Here is a 15,601-nt window from a genome sequence, read left to right as displayed (position 1 = left end):
ACATAATGCGCAAATTAACACAGATACGAGTAAGTCCCAGGAGAAAACTTAGATTTCATAAAAATGCGTAAATATGTTCTCAAAAATTTAGAACAACACAAAAATACGTAAGTTTTCACAAAAATATGCAAGTGTGTTCCCAAAAATTTAGAACAACACAAAATGCATTAGTTTTCACAAATTACATAAGTGATTGCACAAAAATGTGTAATTTTGTTATCAAAAATTTAGAATAATTAAAAACGTGTAAGCTTCACAAATCACGTAAATTATTTCACAAAAATGTGTAAATGAACACAAATACGAGTAAGTTCTTGGAAAAAACTTGGATTTCTCAAAAATACGTAAGTTTCCACAACTTACATAAGTGATTTCACAAAAATGCGTAATTTTCACAAAAATGCGTAAGTTTGTTCCAAAAAATTTAGAACAACACAAAAATGTGTAAGTTTACACAAATCACGTAAATGATTTGACAAAAAAGCGTAAATGAATACAAATATGAGCAAAGTCCCTAGAGAAAACTTAGATTTCACAAAAATGTGTAAATTTTCACAACTCACGTAATTTCACAAAAATCGGTAAATGTGTTCCCAAAAATTTAAAACAACATAAAAATGCGTAAGTTTTCACAAATCACGTAAGTGATTTCACAAAAATGCGTATACGAAAGTGTGTTCCCAAAAATTTAGAACAATACAAAATGCGTTAGTTTTCATAAATCACATATGTGATTGCACAAAAATGTGTAACTATATTACCAAAAATTTAAAATAATACAAAAATGTATAAGTTTTCACAAATCACGTAAGTAATTTCACAAAAATGGGTAAGTGAACACAAATACGAATAAGTCTTTGGAAAAAATTTAGATTTCATAAAAATGCGTAAGTTTGTTCCCAAAAATTTAAAACAATACAAAAATGTGTAAGTTTACACAAATCACGTAAGTAATTTAACAAAAACGCGTAAGTGAACACAAATACAAGTAAGTCCAAACTTGTATTTTGCATTAGTCTTCACAACTCACGTAAGTGATTTCACAAAAAAGCGTAAGCTTTCACAATAATGCGTAAGTTGTTCCAAAAATTTTAGAATAACACAAAAATGCATAAGTTTTCACAAGTCATGTAAATGATTTCACAAAAATGCATAAGTAAACACAAATACGATTAAGTCCTTGAAGAAAACTTGGATTTCACAAAATACGTAAGTTTTCACAACTCACGTAAGTGATTTCACAAAAATGTATAAGTTTTCACAAAAATACGTAAGTTTGTTCTCAAAAATTTAGAATACAAAAATGCATAAATTTTCACAAGTCACGTAAGTGAACATAAATATGAGTAAGTTTGGGAGAAAACTTGGATTTCACAAAATGCGTAAATTTTCATAACTCACGTAAGTGATTTCATAAAAATACGTAAGTTAACACAAAATTCGCGTTTGTTTCCAAGATTTAGAACAATACAACCACAAATCACATAAGTAATTTCACAAAAGTACTTAAGTAAATACAATACGAGTAAGTGCTTGGAGAAAATTTTGATTTCACAAAAATGCGTAAGTTTTCAAGACTCACGTAAGTTGTAACGTCCTCAAATTAATAAGTAAAACCCATCTCATTAGACATGCATTGATACAAAGAAACCAACCACCTTTTCATTAAATCAGAATAGCTCTTACAAAAGTATTACATGTTAATGACAAAAGCAAATGCCCTAAGGCTTACAGCTTTCCAAGTTAACACTTGGTTACAAAAAGAAGAGTACTAACTCAATACATATTAAGCCCTCGGGTTGAATTTACATGCAATACATCAAAGAAAGTAAACAAGACAATCTGCCTGCCTCTAGCCTCCCAAGCTATGTCTTTGGAGGTGGCATGCTACCTGTACCTGAAAATGATGTCCCATAAAGGGTGAGCCACAGCCCAGTAGAAATACACTAAACCAGCCATGAATAATGACTAAAAGATTAGCAGTTGATAGATGGTCAACACAGATACATCCGCATATCTCATATTCCGATTTTATGACATTAAGTCCATGTTACATTTCATTTCTCACATCCTTTCCAACCTTGAGTTTCAACACTTAACCAAATAACTTAATGAGGTTTAGACTCATCTTTAAAACACTTTCAAAAATCGTGAGGGATACACATTTTAATGCTGTATCAATAACCCTTAAACCATTTCTACACTTTACGAAAGATACACATTTCGGTGCTGTATCAACATGACATAGAATCACTTCTATACTTTACAATTGATAACGATATACATTTTGGTGCTATATCAAATCAATTCAAACACTTCCATAATTAACACTTGATACACATTGTAGTGCTGTATCAATGTCACACAAAATCCGGTTTAGAGGTCCATCCCCTATCTTCCCCTAAACCGTGGAGTACATCCCCTATCTCCTCTCACACATCACATGTATATAAACATAGGTCATATACATTCAATCAATACATAGAATTAATGTATTATTCCAGTTGCTATATTCAATAGCATACTCAATCGATTAGTTTTAGTTTGCCTAATCATCATGCAGTGTCTATAACAATCAAGACTATCCTCCACCGATAGCCCAAAGCAGTTATTTCTAAACAGGAAATAAATGCACCAAATGGATAAAATATCGACATTCAACCTAGGTGAGCGATTAAATGAATCCAACTACACTCTTTAATCCCATAATCTTTCAATTTGAATATTCTCAATTCAATTCCTCATTTCCCAAAATTAATTATACAAATTAATTTATCCAACTAATTAGGGCATTTTCCCACAATTAACATAACAACCCCAAGGTTCCACTTTCATCCATGGTTCATCATTTACATCATTTCTCTATGCCAAGCATGCATATAGGTTTAATTATAAATAAAACCCCATCTTTTGTGAAATTACACAAAGACCCAAACTTTTTCAAAATTACCCAACAACTCCCAACTCATCAAAATACTAAAATTCAAAGACAAAACTCATGAGAAGGAGTAGGATATCCCTACCTCGAAGTTAGAGCTCAAACGGGGAAGTTAAAGAAACCAAAATGCTCCAAACTCGAAGATTTACGGATCAAAATAAAGCCCTCGACGATCCACACACTTTTTACAAAGGCTAGAGGATAGTGAGACACTCTAACTAGATCAAACCCTAGAGAGAAGGGAGTTTCTAGAGAAAGGAGCTCTCAAAATAGCTTTTTTGAAAGTAAGAGAGAGAGAGAGAATGTAAAAAGTGATTTTAAAATGCCCAGCTGCCAACTAATATACGACATTCCCGCTCGAGCGGAGAACACAACGCTCGAGCGTCAAGAACAAAAACTAGGTACGCTTGAGCGCAAGAAGGCCCGCTCGAGCGCCAAAACACAAGAATAAAGTACATCCGCTCGAGCGCGAAAACCAGTCCGCTCGAGCGTAGATTTCCCCTTCCCAGAACTTACACCAAAAGGTACCACCCGCTCGAGCGCCAGAATACCCGCTCGAGCGCCACCGCTCGAGCGTAGAGAAACCCGCTCGAGCGTAAAAATCACACCTGCAGAAGTTTTGCAGGGACACGAAAAACTAGGAGTGTGCAATCTCCGCTCGAGCGCTCGAGCAAACCTCCTAAAAACTGAGCAACAAAGAATTGAAACCAAGCCTAACCAACCTGTAACAACTCAGCCCAATACATCCTAAAACCCAAACAAATGGAATTAAAGGATGACAACAAGATAGATACAACTACCAACTCCACGGAACTGAGTCCGGAATACAACAGAACAGTAAAGGGATAACCGGGATCGCTATATAAGTGATTTTACAAAAATACGTAAATTAACACAAAATTCGCATAAGTTTGTTTCAAAAAATATGGAACAACAGAAAAATGAGTAAGTTTTCATAAATCACTTATGTGATCTCATAAGAATACGTAAGTGAACACAAATACAAATAAGTTCTCGGAGAAAAATTTGATTTTACAAAAATGTGTAAGTAACACAAAATTCGCGTAAATTTGTTCTTAAAAATTTTTAATAACACAAAAATGTGCAAGTTTTCACAACTGACGTAAGTAATTTTCCAAAAAATACGTAAGTGATCACAAATACGAGTAAGTCCTTGGAAAACACTTTTATTTCACAAAATTGTGTAAGTTTTAACAACTGACATAAGTGATTTTTCAAAAAAATCCGTAAGTGATCACAAATACGAGTGAATATTTGGAGAACACTTTTATTTCACAAGATTGTGTAAGCTTTCACAAAGTCACGTAAGTTTTGTCACAAAACTCAAGGTAGTTAACACAAAATTCGCGTAAGTTTGTTCCTAAAATGCGTAAGGTTTCACAACTGATGTAAGTGATTTCAAAAAAATGAGTAAATGATCACAAATATGAGTAAGTCCTTGGAGAACAATTTTATTTCACAAATTTACATACGTTTTCACAAAATCACGTACGTGGTGTTAAAAAATTTAGGATAGTTAACACAAAATGATGCATAAGTTTATTCTTAAAAAATTTCAACAACACAAAATTGCATAAGTTTTTACAACTGACGTAAATGATTTTTTTAAAAATGCGTAAGTAATCACAAATACGAGTAAGTCCTTAGAGAACACTTTTATTTCACAAATTTGCATAAGTTTTCACAAAGTTGCATAAGTTGTGTCACAAAACTCATGGTAGTTAACACAAAATTTTCGTAAGTTTATTCTTAAAAATTTCAACAATACAAAAATGCATAAGTTTTCACAACTAACGTAACTGATTTTACAAAAATATGTAAGTGATCAGTAATACAAGTCATTGGAGAACACTTTTATTCACAAATTTGCATAAAATTTTCACAAAGTCACGTAAATTGTGTGTCATAAAACTCAGGGTAGTTAATTAACACAAAATTCTCATAAGTTTGTTCCTAAAAATTTTGAAGAACACAAAAATACGTAATTTTTCACAAATAACATAAATGATTTCACAAAAATACGTAAGTGATCACAAATACGAGTAAGTTTTTGAAGAACACCTTTATTTTACAAATTTGAGTAATTTTCACAAAATCACGTAAGTGGTGTCACAAAACTTAGGATAGTTAACGCAAAATGATGTGTAAGTTTGTTTCTAAAAATTTTTAACAATACAAAAATTCATAAGTTTTCACAATTGACGTAAGTGATTTCCCAAAAAATGCATAAGTGATCACAAATACCAGTAAGTTTTTGGAGAACACTTTTATTTCATAAATTTGCTTAAGTTTTCACAAAATCACATAAGTTGTGTCACAAAACTTAGGGTATTAACACAAAATTTGTAAGTTTGTTCCTAAAAATTTTCAATAAAACAAAAATGCGTAAATGATTACTAATACTAGTAAGTCCTTGGAGAACACTTTTAGTTTATAAATTTTTGTAAGTTTTCACAAAGTCACGTAAGTTGTGTGTCACAAAACTTTGGGTAGTTAACACAAAATGACGCTTAAGTTTATTCATAAAAATTTTCAACAATACAAAAATACGTAAATTTTCACAATTAACGTAAATAATTTTACAAAAATGCATAAGTGATCACTAATACGAGTAAGTTCTTGGAGAACACTTTTATTTCCTAAATTTGCGTAAGTTTTCAGAAAGTCACGTAAGTTGTGTGTCACAAACTTAGGGTAGTTAACACAAAATGACGCGTAAGTTTATTCCTACAAATTGTTAACAACACAAAAATATGTAAATTTTCACAACTGACGTAAGTGATTTCACAAAAATGCGTAAGTGAAGACAAATATATCATAGTCGGTGGATAAATCTTTGATTTCACAAAAATACGTATGTTTTCACTACTCACGCAAATGATTTCACAAAAAATGCATAAGTTAACACAAAAATCGTGTAAATTCGTTCCCGAAAATTTTGAAAAACACAAAAATACGTAAGTTTTCACAACTGACATAAGTGATTTCACAAAAATATGTAAGTGAACACCTTTACGAGTAAGTCGTTGGAGAAAACTTTGATTTCTCAAAAATGCGTAAATTTTCACAATTCACGTAAGTGATTTCACAAAAATGACTAAGTTCAAACAAAATTCGCATAAGTTTGTACCCATAAAAATTTTGAATTTTACAAAATTGCATAAGTTTTCACAAACGCCCATAAGCGATCTGAGAAAAAAACATAAACGAACAAAATCTTGTGTAAGTCATTTGAGAAAACTTTTAGTTCACCGAAATACGTAAATTTTCACAAAGTCACATAAGTGATCTCAGAAAAATGCATAAATGAGCACAAAATTCGTATAACTTATCTCATACAAATTGACCAATTTTACAAAAATGCGTAAGTATTCACAAACTCACGTAAGTGATCAGACAATTTTATTTGTACAACATAAAACACTACTACAAACATAAATAGATCACGGATTTTAAGTGTGATATATGTTATTTAATCACAAATTTTTCAATTTGACAAAACGTGATTAAGGATCATTTTTTATCACATTTTTTGACCGTGACTAAAAGATAATTTCATCACATGTTTTGACCGTGATAAAAAAACATTTAGATCACGGATTTTAAGAGTGATTAATAACTAATAAAACCTGAGATTGAACTTAAATAATCTATGATTAATAATAAGATAAGATCACATATATATACATTTTTTTATCACGGTTAGTGTGTGTGATAAAAAAAAAATAAAAAAAAATAAATCAACCACAAAATATGACTATCAATCACAGCATATAAACTATGATTAAAATCTGAACATAACTAATACCTAAAATATAATCAATATTATTTGTACAAAAATTTCCTTTAAATCATAACACTAACCACATATGAATAGCTAATAACCTCATATATTTCATAGATGAAAGTTGAATGTTGGAAAAATATATTCAATAAAATTGAAGGAATAAAGGGTTTTTTTTACTGTATACACAATAAAAATCTAATTAAAAAAAAATTTAAAAAAACTTTAGGAAAACTCAAAATTCTTAAATGTTTCGTCTTTTTTTATTATATTTTGCATCTCTCCAAACAATTTCCGACCTGAATAAAAATAACACAAACTAGTTTAGAGACCGCTAAAAGCATAAGAATATTTCTTTAGGTCACTTGTGAAATTATATGAGTTTAATGCAAAATGCATAGTGTTTAAATAATTTTAATGGACATTCTTAGTTGTTCTCTGAGGTTTAAGGCCCCATAAGATCACATTGTGAACTCTTTCAATCCTTAGTTTCACTTGGTTGGGCCCGAGTTTCAGCCTGCCTTCCATCGAATAGAAATTTTTTTATAGTTTCTTAACTTGCTAACGTACCAACAAAGATAGTTAGTGTTTGTGTCGCATCTTCAAATTTGAGATGGGGCTTTCTTGTTTTTGCTCAAATTATGGGCATTAAGGTGATGGAGCTAGAGGATGAAACAAAAGATGTGGGTTTCATTGACCAAACAGTCCAAACAAACAACATTACAGACTAGTGGTCTCAAAATTAGAAATGGTTTTCAAATGGACCAATTAAAAAACATAGAATGTTGTATAATAGTGATATCAAATTTAGAGATAGTTTTCATCTAATCCTATGACTTCAAAAGGGGAATATTATAGTCAGCAAAAACCTAAAAGCACCATGGACCAAAAGCACAATATCATGCAAAAACATAAAAACAAATGAAAAAATGTTATATATTAAAAAAGAGTAGTATTATTTACACCTACCATTCATCTCTTTTATTTTATTTTTTAATTCCATTTTTGTCCAAACATGAAGTTCTATTTTTACCCTTATCTCTCATAAACCCTAATCCTAATTCTACCACCCATTGCCATCACCTACCCTCCTTGTCATCCCAACGCCGCCCTACACCTATGATTCGCAAGTCTGCCACATTCGTTCCACAGCCACCTACAACTTTCTTCGCGAAACCCTAGCCACCACTGCCCTCTGCAATTGAAAACCTTAGCCATCGCATTGTCGTTGCCCTCTACTTTTGTAGCGACCCTAATTTTGTTAAGTCATTATTTATTATTATTATGATTATTATTATCTTATTTTATTTTTTTTACTTTATTAATTGTGCGGTTTACATGAGAATTTAATGTGTTGTTTAGTTAATGTGATATTTAACGAATTTAAGGTTGTAATTGATAAATTTATTGTGTTATTCAATTAATTCATATATTTATATATTTATTTTTGTTATAAAAAAAAAAAGAGGTGTTATATATATATATATATATATATATTTAATTTTATATTTATATATATTATAATTATGTGTATTACATAATATAGTATATTATAATAATTTATTAGGGTTAGAATGAGATTAGGTTATATTATAATATAATAATTATTAGGTTATAAACAAAAGAAAGAAAAGAGAAGTATTGTGCGGCGGCAAGGCCAAGAGAGAGAGAGAGAGAGAGAGGGAGATTGATCATCCAAGAAAAAAAAAAAGAAAAAAGAGTGCTCTCTGTGTGAGTGTGTGTGGCGTGGATAGAAAAGAAAGAAAAAGAAAAAAGAAAGGGGCTAGGGTTTTATTTTGGTGGTTCAATTAATCTTCTAGATATTGCTTCAATCATCAAAAATAATTGTGAGTACAAAATCCACTTTTCTTTGTTTATATTTGATTCGTTATATTTATTTATTTGTATTTATTTAATATTGATTTGATTTTTATATTGATATGAAGATGACAGATTGATTTTAATTGTTTTGATTAATTGGGTATGTAAGGTTTATGATTTTTTAGATGATTGATTAATTTTAATTATGTTGATTAGATGTATATGTAAAGTTTAGGATTTTTAGATGATTGATTAATTTTAATTATGTTGATTAGACGTATATGTAAGGTTTAGGATTTTTAGATGATTAATTGATTGTAATAATTTTAATTAGTTGGATATGTAAGGTTTGGAATTTTTTAGATGATTGATTAATTTTAATTATGTTAATTAGACGTATATGTAAGGTTTAAGATTTTTAGATGATTAATTGATTGTAATAATTTTAATTAGTTGGGTATGTAAGGTTTGGGATTTTTTAGATGATTAATTAATTTTAATTATGTTGATTAGACGTATATGTGAGGTTTAAGATTTTTAGATGATTAATTGATTGTAATAATTTTAATTAGTTGGGTATGTAAGGTTTGGAATTTTTTTTAGATGATTGATTAATTTTAATTATGTTGATTAGACGTATATGTAAGGTTTAAGATTTTTAGATGATTAATTGATTGTAATAATTTTAATTAGTTGGGTATGTAAGGTTTGGGATTTTTTAGATGATTGATTAATTTTAATTATGTTGATTAGACGTATATGTAAGGTTTAAGATTTTTAGATGATTAATTGATTGTAATAATTTCAATTAGTTGGGTATGTAAGGTTTGGAATTTTTTTAGATGATTGATTAATTTTAATTATGTTGATTAGACGTATATGTAAGGTTTAGGATTTTTAGATGATTAATAGATTGTAATAATTTTAATTAGTTGGGTATGTAAGGTTTGGGATTTTTTTTTAGGTGATTGATTAATTTTAATTATGTTGATTAGATGTATATGTAAGGTTTAAGATTTTAGATGATTAATTGATTGTAATAATTTTAATTAATTGAGTATGTAAGGTTTAGGATTTTTAGATGATTGATTAATTTTAATTATGTTGATTAGATGTATATGTAAGGTTTAGGATTTTTAGATGATTGATTAATTTTAATTATGTTGATTAGATGTATATGTAAGGTCTAAGATTTTAGATAATTAATTGATTGTAATTATTTTAATTAGTTGGATATGTAAGGTTTAGAATTTTTAAATGATTGACTAATTTTTAATTATTTTGATTAGACGTGTATGTAAGGTTTAGAGTTTTTGGATGGTTGATTGATTTTAATTATTTGCATTAGTTGGGTATGCAAGGTTTAGGGTTTTATTTTGGGTGACTTTATTAATTCTTTGAGTAATTCTTTGATCTTCAAAAATAATTGTGAGTACAAAATCCACTTCCCTTGATTTATATTTAATTAATTAATTTATTTATTTATTTATTTGATATTAGTTTGATTTTGTATTCACACAAAGATGATAGATTGATTTTAATTATTTTGACTAGTGGTATATGTAAAGTTTAAGGTTCTTAGATAATTGATTGATTTTAATTACTTTGATTAGTTGTGTAGGTAAAGTTTAGGGTTTTTAGCTGATTGATTAATTTTAATTATTTTGTTTAGTTGTGTATGTAAGGTTTAGGGTTTATAGATGATTGATTGATTTTAATTATTTTGATTAGTTGTTTATGTAAGGTTTAGGGTTTTTAGATGATTGATTGATTTTAATTATTTTGATTAGTTGTATATGCAAGATTTATAGTTTTTATATGGATTGATTTTATAATTGTAATCATACTCATGATTATATAAAATTAAAATAAATTTAGAATCCATAGATATTGGTTAGAGGATGGATTGATTCATTGTTTTTATTTACTTATTTATTTTTATTTGATGTTGGATTGATTTTGTATTTGCATGTAGATGATGAATTGATTTTAATTAGTTTGACTAGTTGTGTATGCCATGTTTAGGATTTTTATATGAATTTATTTTATGATTGTAATTACACTCATGGTTATATGAAATTAAAATTAATTAAGAACCTATAGATAAATTCCTTATACTCCACCATGACTCCATGGATTGTTGTTGTATTTGAGTGTTGTGAGAAAGAGTGTATAACAAAAAGTGAGGATTATGAGATTTATTTGAATGCCTTAGGCTCGGCATTGTTATGTTTATTCTCATGTGTGAGATGTTGTGTATATATATATTGTTGCCTCGTTCTCATGAGTAGACGAGTGCTTTGATTTGTGCACGTACGTATATGCTAACCATCCGGGGAGTGTGAGTCAAACTCGAGACAATATCCCCGTGCAAGTTTGGCTTCGAAGCGATGTTAGGTATACGGGAGGCACATGGGATATATGTGTAGGCTGGAAGGGGAGAGCCGAAGTGGTGGAGTTAAGGAACAAAGAATTTAATTATGAATTTATTAGTATAGTGTGTATGGTACTGTTATGTACATGATAAAAAAATAGTAAACGATCTTGATAAATTATGAAATTTGAGCAGAAGCATGTATTCGTGATTTTGGACAACTTTTGTGTTGTAGCTTTTTATTAAAAAGATCGATTAGAACTTATAATCGGATGACCTTGGCTATTATCGGTTTGATTCACTCTAGTAATGCAGATTTTTATAGGCTGTTTTAACCACGAAACGAGTTCATTTTTATTGGTTTCGCATAAACTAAAGTAAAACATTATTCTGCACACGTTTCATGTTTTGAACTTTTTCGGAAAAAATCATCTTATGGTAGTTTTTGTTCGTTTTCAGCTTCATATTTTTCAATTGAATTTCGTCTAGATTTTTAGATCAAGTTTTTCTCTTAACCTGTTCAGTTTCTGTTAAATTCGTTCACGCAGTCTTTTAGGAAATTTGATTCTGTACAACTTTCGTTCTTTGAGTTTTGATCAATTCGAATTATTTAAGTACGAAACGGTGTAATTTTATATTTTTTTTCAACAAGTTACTTATGATTAAATTATACTAACTTTATTTGTTTTGCAGGATGGTGGGTCTTACTAACTTTTTATGCAGGGCTGACGCACCATATTTTTATTTCTATTTTGTCTATTTTATAATCAATTTATATTTCGTTGTGTATGGACAAGAAACTAAATGCCACCGTATCTCGGGAAACTACCCATTCGTCTCGGTACAGCTGGAACTACTTGTCTTGTCCCGTGGTAAGAATTAAATGTATTTTTGTCTGTGTCTGGTGGACACGTGGGTGTTAAATCTTGTACTCATACCAGTATACCTGTATACTGACCCGTTTTGTCTCTTGGCAACTCGGATGCGTTCTGTTTGAGCGTAGCCGAGCTTCATTTGCAGGATTAGTTGAGGCTATGGTGGTGACCAGAAATAACTGTGATCGTAGGACATGTCGTTTGGACTTCTTTTATTTTCTTGAGCTTAGGGTTGATATTAATTTATGTATTTTTTTTATATGGCTTTAGTATTGGAATAATTTGGCATAGTTTGTAACCGTACTTTATTTAAGTTGTTTGGACTAGTTGTTGCTACTTTAATGTTGGAGGTATTTGTTAGTTATGAATTTATGGTGGATGGTTTGGTTGGCGTTTTAGTTTTTTTTATTTCACTCCTAGGATTTGGATGATGGAATCTTAATTGGGGTTTAGTCCTAATTTAATATTTAATTGTCCAAATTTTGGGGCGTGACAACTTTCTTCGATTGTGACACGAGAGAGAGAGAGAGAGAGAGAGAGAGAGAGAGAGAGAGAGAGTGGGGTTGTGTGGTGGTGGTTGGGGACAAGTTAAGGGGTAGTGTTAGAGGTAGGTAGCGTTGGAGTTGCAAAGGGATGGGAGAGGGTGACCAACTGGAGTTGAAGATGGTTGGGATGGTATAGGCTTAGGGTAGGGTTTAAGGGGTAGGGATTAGGTGCAGGGGCTGGTGGTAGTGGTTGACACCACCGGAGAATGTGATAGGTGGTGGCTGAGATGGACAAAATAGTGGTCGAAGTGGCAAACTAGCGTGCCGAAGAAAGAGAGAATAGGACGAGTGGAGGTATAAAGAGGGGTAACGTTGAGAATATGGTGGAGTGTAAAGAAAAACATGTAGAACATAAGGGAGCTTCTATTTGCACACATTCATTCTACTCTTTGCACACACTTAATGATAATTATTTTTATTACAATTTTATCCCTAAGTGAAATTACTATTATGGACATCATACACAATTCAAATAAACACAATTTCTCATTGCACATCCACATCCAGACTCATGTTGAAGCTGTTGAAGCTCTACAAGTCCATTGTAGCTACTCCATTCGTCTATACTCATTTTGCTAAACCTCCACATTCCATCATCATCATTTGAAACCCTTCATTGTTAGCTTACGTTCATTAGTTTACACACTAAGCACCCTCATTCTTGATTCTTAGCTTTTCATTAGTTTACACTAAACCTCATCCTCATTCATCATTTTAATGGAAATGTTTATGAGAAAGATAGTCAAAGAAAGGTGAGTTTTGCTATGTAAAAGTCTTTTTTTTTTTCCAGTGTCTTTCGAAAAACCAGGGTCGAAATATATCAATTTATTCAATAGTCTACTACCGAAATAATTATTTAATTTTGGAAGTTGTCGTTCGAAATAATGTCAAGTGTTCAACATTCAACTTCCAAACCGGTAAAAATAATTTGGACAACTACATTTGAACAGTATCATTTGTTTTGACATTGTACTTCCAAATGAAGTAAAAAAAAAAAAAAATCATTTTATATTCCAAATTCGTAAATTGCATACTAAATTTGCAGTTTCAAATTGCAAATTTGTCTTTATAATGCCATTTCAAATTTGTAATGTTAGACAAAACATGCAGGAATATGTCTCAACTCAAGGAAGTCAAGTTCACTCTATGGAAGAAATTAATGGATGTGTTTTTTGATGTTGATGTGTTCTGTAGCATGGATTGAATGTTATCGACCATTGTTACGACTACATTCTAATAAAAAAATATCATTTACAATGTCATCGACCATTGTTACCATTCCATTCCAATAAAAAAATATCTTTTATAATGTCATTACAAGATGTGTACAGCAATGTTAGCTTACAAAAACACCACAAAAAATTCATCAACTGACAAATAACGTGTCACGAATCATCTGTATGCCTACGACTGTATGTCAATGTTGGAGATGAAAAGCGACCTGCAGTACAACTAGGTCCAGCAGAACTAGGTCCAGCTTCGTCACTGTGCTGACCTTTAAGGACATGCGCCATAGCCTCAATAGCCTGGTAAAGTCGATAAGGATGTCGAATCCCGTCCTCATAACCAGCCTGAATGATAGGATGTGCAATTCTCAGTGCATGTGCAATACACTGCATTTGAAAAGAAGATCACATTTTAGAGAACATATCGAAAAAGCAAAAGTACGTTACAAATACATAAAAGAGGATAATATATTACATCGGCATGTTGGCTCAAATCCTAATGTTCATGCACACAAGTTGAAATCCGTAAGAATATACAAAAGAAGGGGGGAAAAAAAAGTTCGGAAGTTGAAAACCACAATATTGTATGCTGTTCGGAAGTTGAAATCCGAAAAACCACATTCATTTCAGAAGTTGAATGTCATCCAAATTAAACATATTCGGAAGTTGAATGTCGAAAAAATGAAAAAAATTTGAAATTATACTGTCAAAATAAATGATAATTTTCAGAATTCTACTTCCGAACAAGTTGTTTATTTTCGAAAAACTAGTTCCGAATGAGGAACAGATTGCTCATTTCGGTGGGCTATGCGTTCAAAAATGGTAAAAACAAACCCTACATTACAAATGAAATCGGAATGAGGATTAAAATAAGTAAACTAACCTAAGTTCTCCAAACGTGAAGAATTCCTTCAATGATTCACGTGAGATGTCTTCAATGCTTCAATGAGATGTCTTTAATGGATGGATGCAGGTTTTGGGGACGACATGTAGAGTGTGAGAGATGGGTGTGTGTGTGTGTGAGAGAGAGAGAGACGGGTTTAGGGGTTTGGGTGTGTGTGTGTAAGAGACGGGTTTGGGGGTTTGGGTGTGTGTGTGTGTGCATGATTTACATTTGAGCGTAGATGTGGAATAAAAGATGTCTGCAGTGAGCAAAATAAATTGGGAATAATTTTTTCAGTGTGAGTATTGAGAAGGATGTGCAAAGAGTGGAATAAGTGTGTACAAATAGAAGTTCCCAGAATGTAGGGGTGGGCGCAGGTTGGTTGCGGCCATGGAACTTTCAATCCGTCATCCATCTGTCAGATTGGCGGATTGAAGAAATCAATCTGTATCCGTCCGTCAATCCGGCGGATGTGGATTAAGCGGATTGGCAGATTGACGGATGCATGTGAATCGGTTTGACAGTTTAAAATTTTATAAATTTTCAAAATTATTCAACTTGTGCACTTCCTCAAAAAAATAAAAATAAATAAATAAATTACAATCAATAACTTAAAAATATATTACAATCACTGCATACCTCATCCAAAGAAAGAAAGTTTGAAACTTTAAAATATTACAGTCACTGCATGCCTCATAACATATTACAATCACAGCATGCCTCATTTACATAAAGTATTACAGTCTGTGGTTCTTAAAATATAAAAACAATTCAAACCACCAAACCATAAACAGAGCAGTAGTAGAGATTGTATGTCTTTGTATTATTACATCTATATCTGTTTTTGAAAACAAAAACCAACTAGCATATATCATCTTTTTTATTTATTATTTTTAGAGTAAGGTTTAAAAATTAGAAAATATAGATAAATAATACATTTACTTTTTTCAATTCAAAAAATATATTGAAGTTGAAAACTCATTTTCAACAGAATATTTAAACTTATTTTCAATTGAAAACACAAACACAATATCTAAACAAATTGAAAATACAAAGTTTTACAAATTACTATGGGTGTTCGCGGTTTGGCGGTTCAGTTGCGGCCTAAGGAACCTCAAATCCGGCATCCATCCA

Source organism: Camellia sinensis, chromosome 7, assembly GCF_055761805.1.
Source record: "Camellia sinensis isolate YWXY chromosome 7, ASM5576180v1, whole genome shotgun sequence".
Taxonomy (NCBI): Eukaryota; Viridiplantae; Streptophyta; class Magnoliopsida; order Ericales; family Theaceae; genus Camellia; species Camellia sinensis.
Note: the sequence above shows the minus strand (reverse complement) of the source record.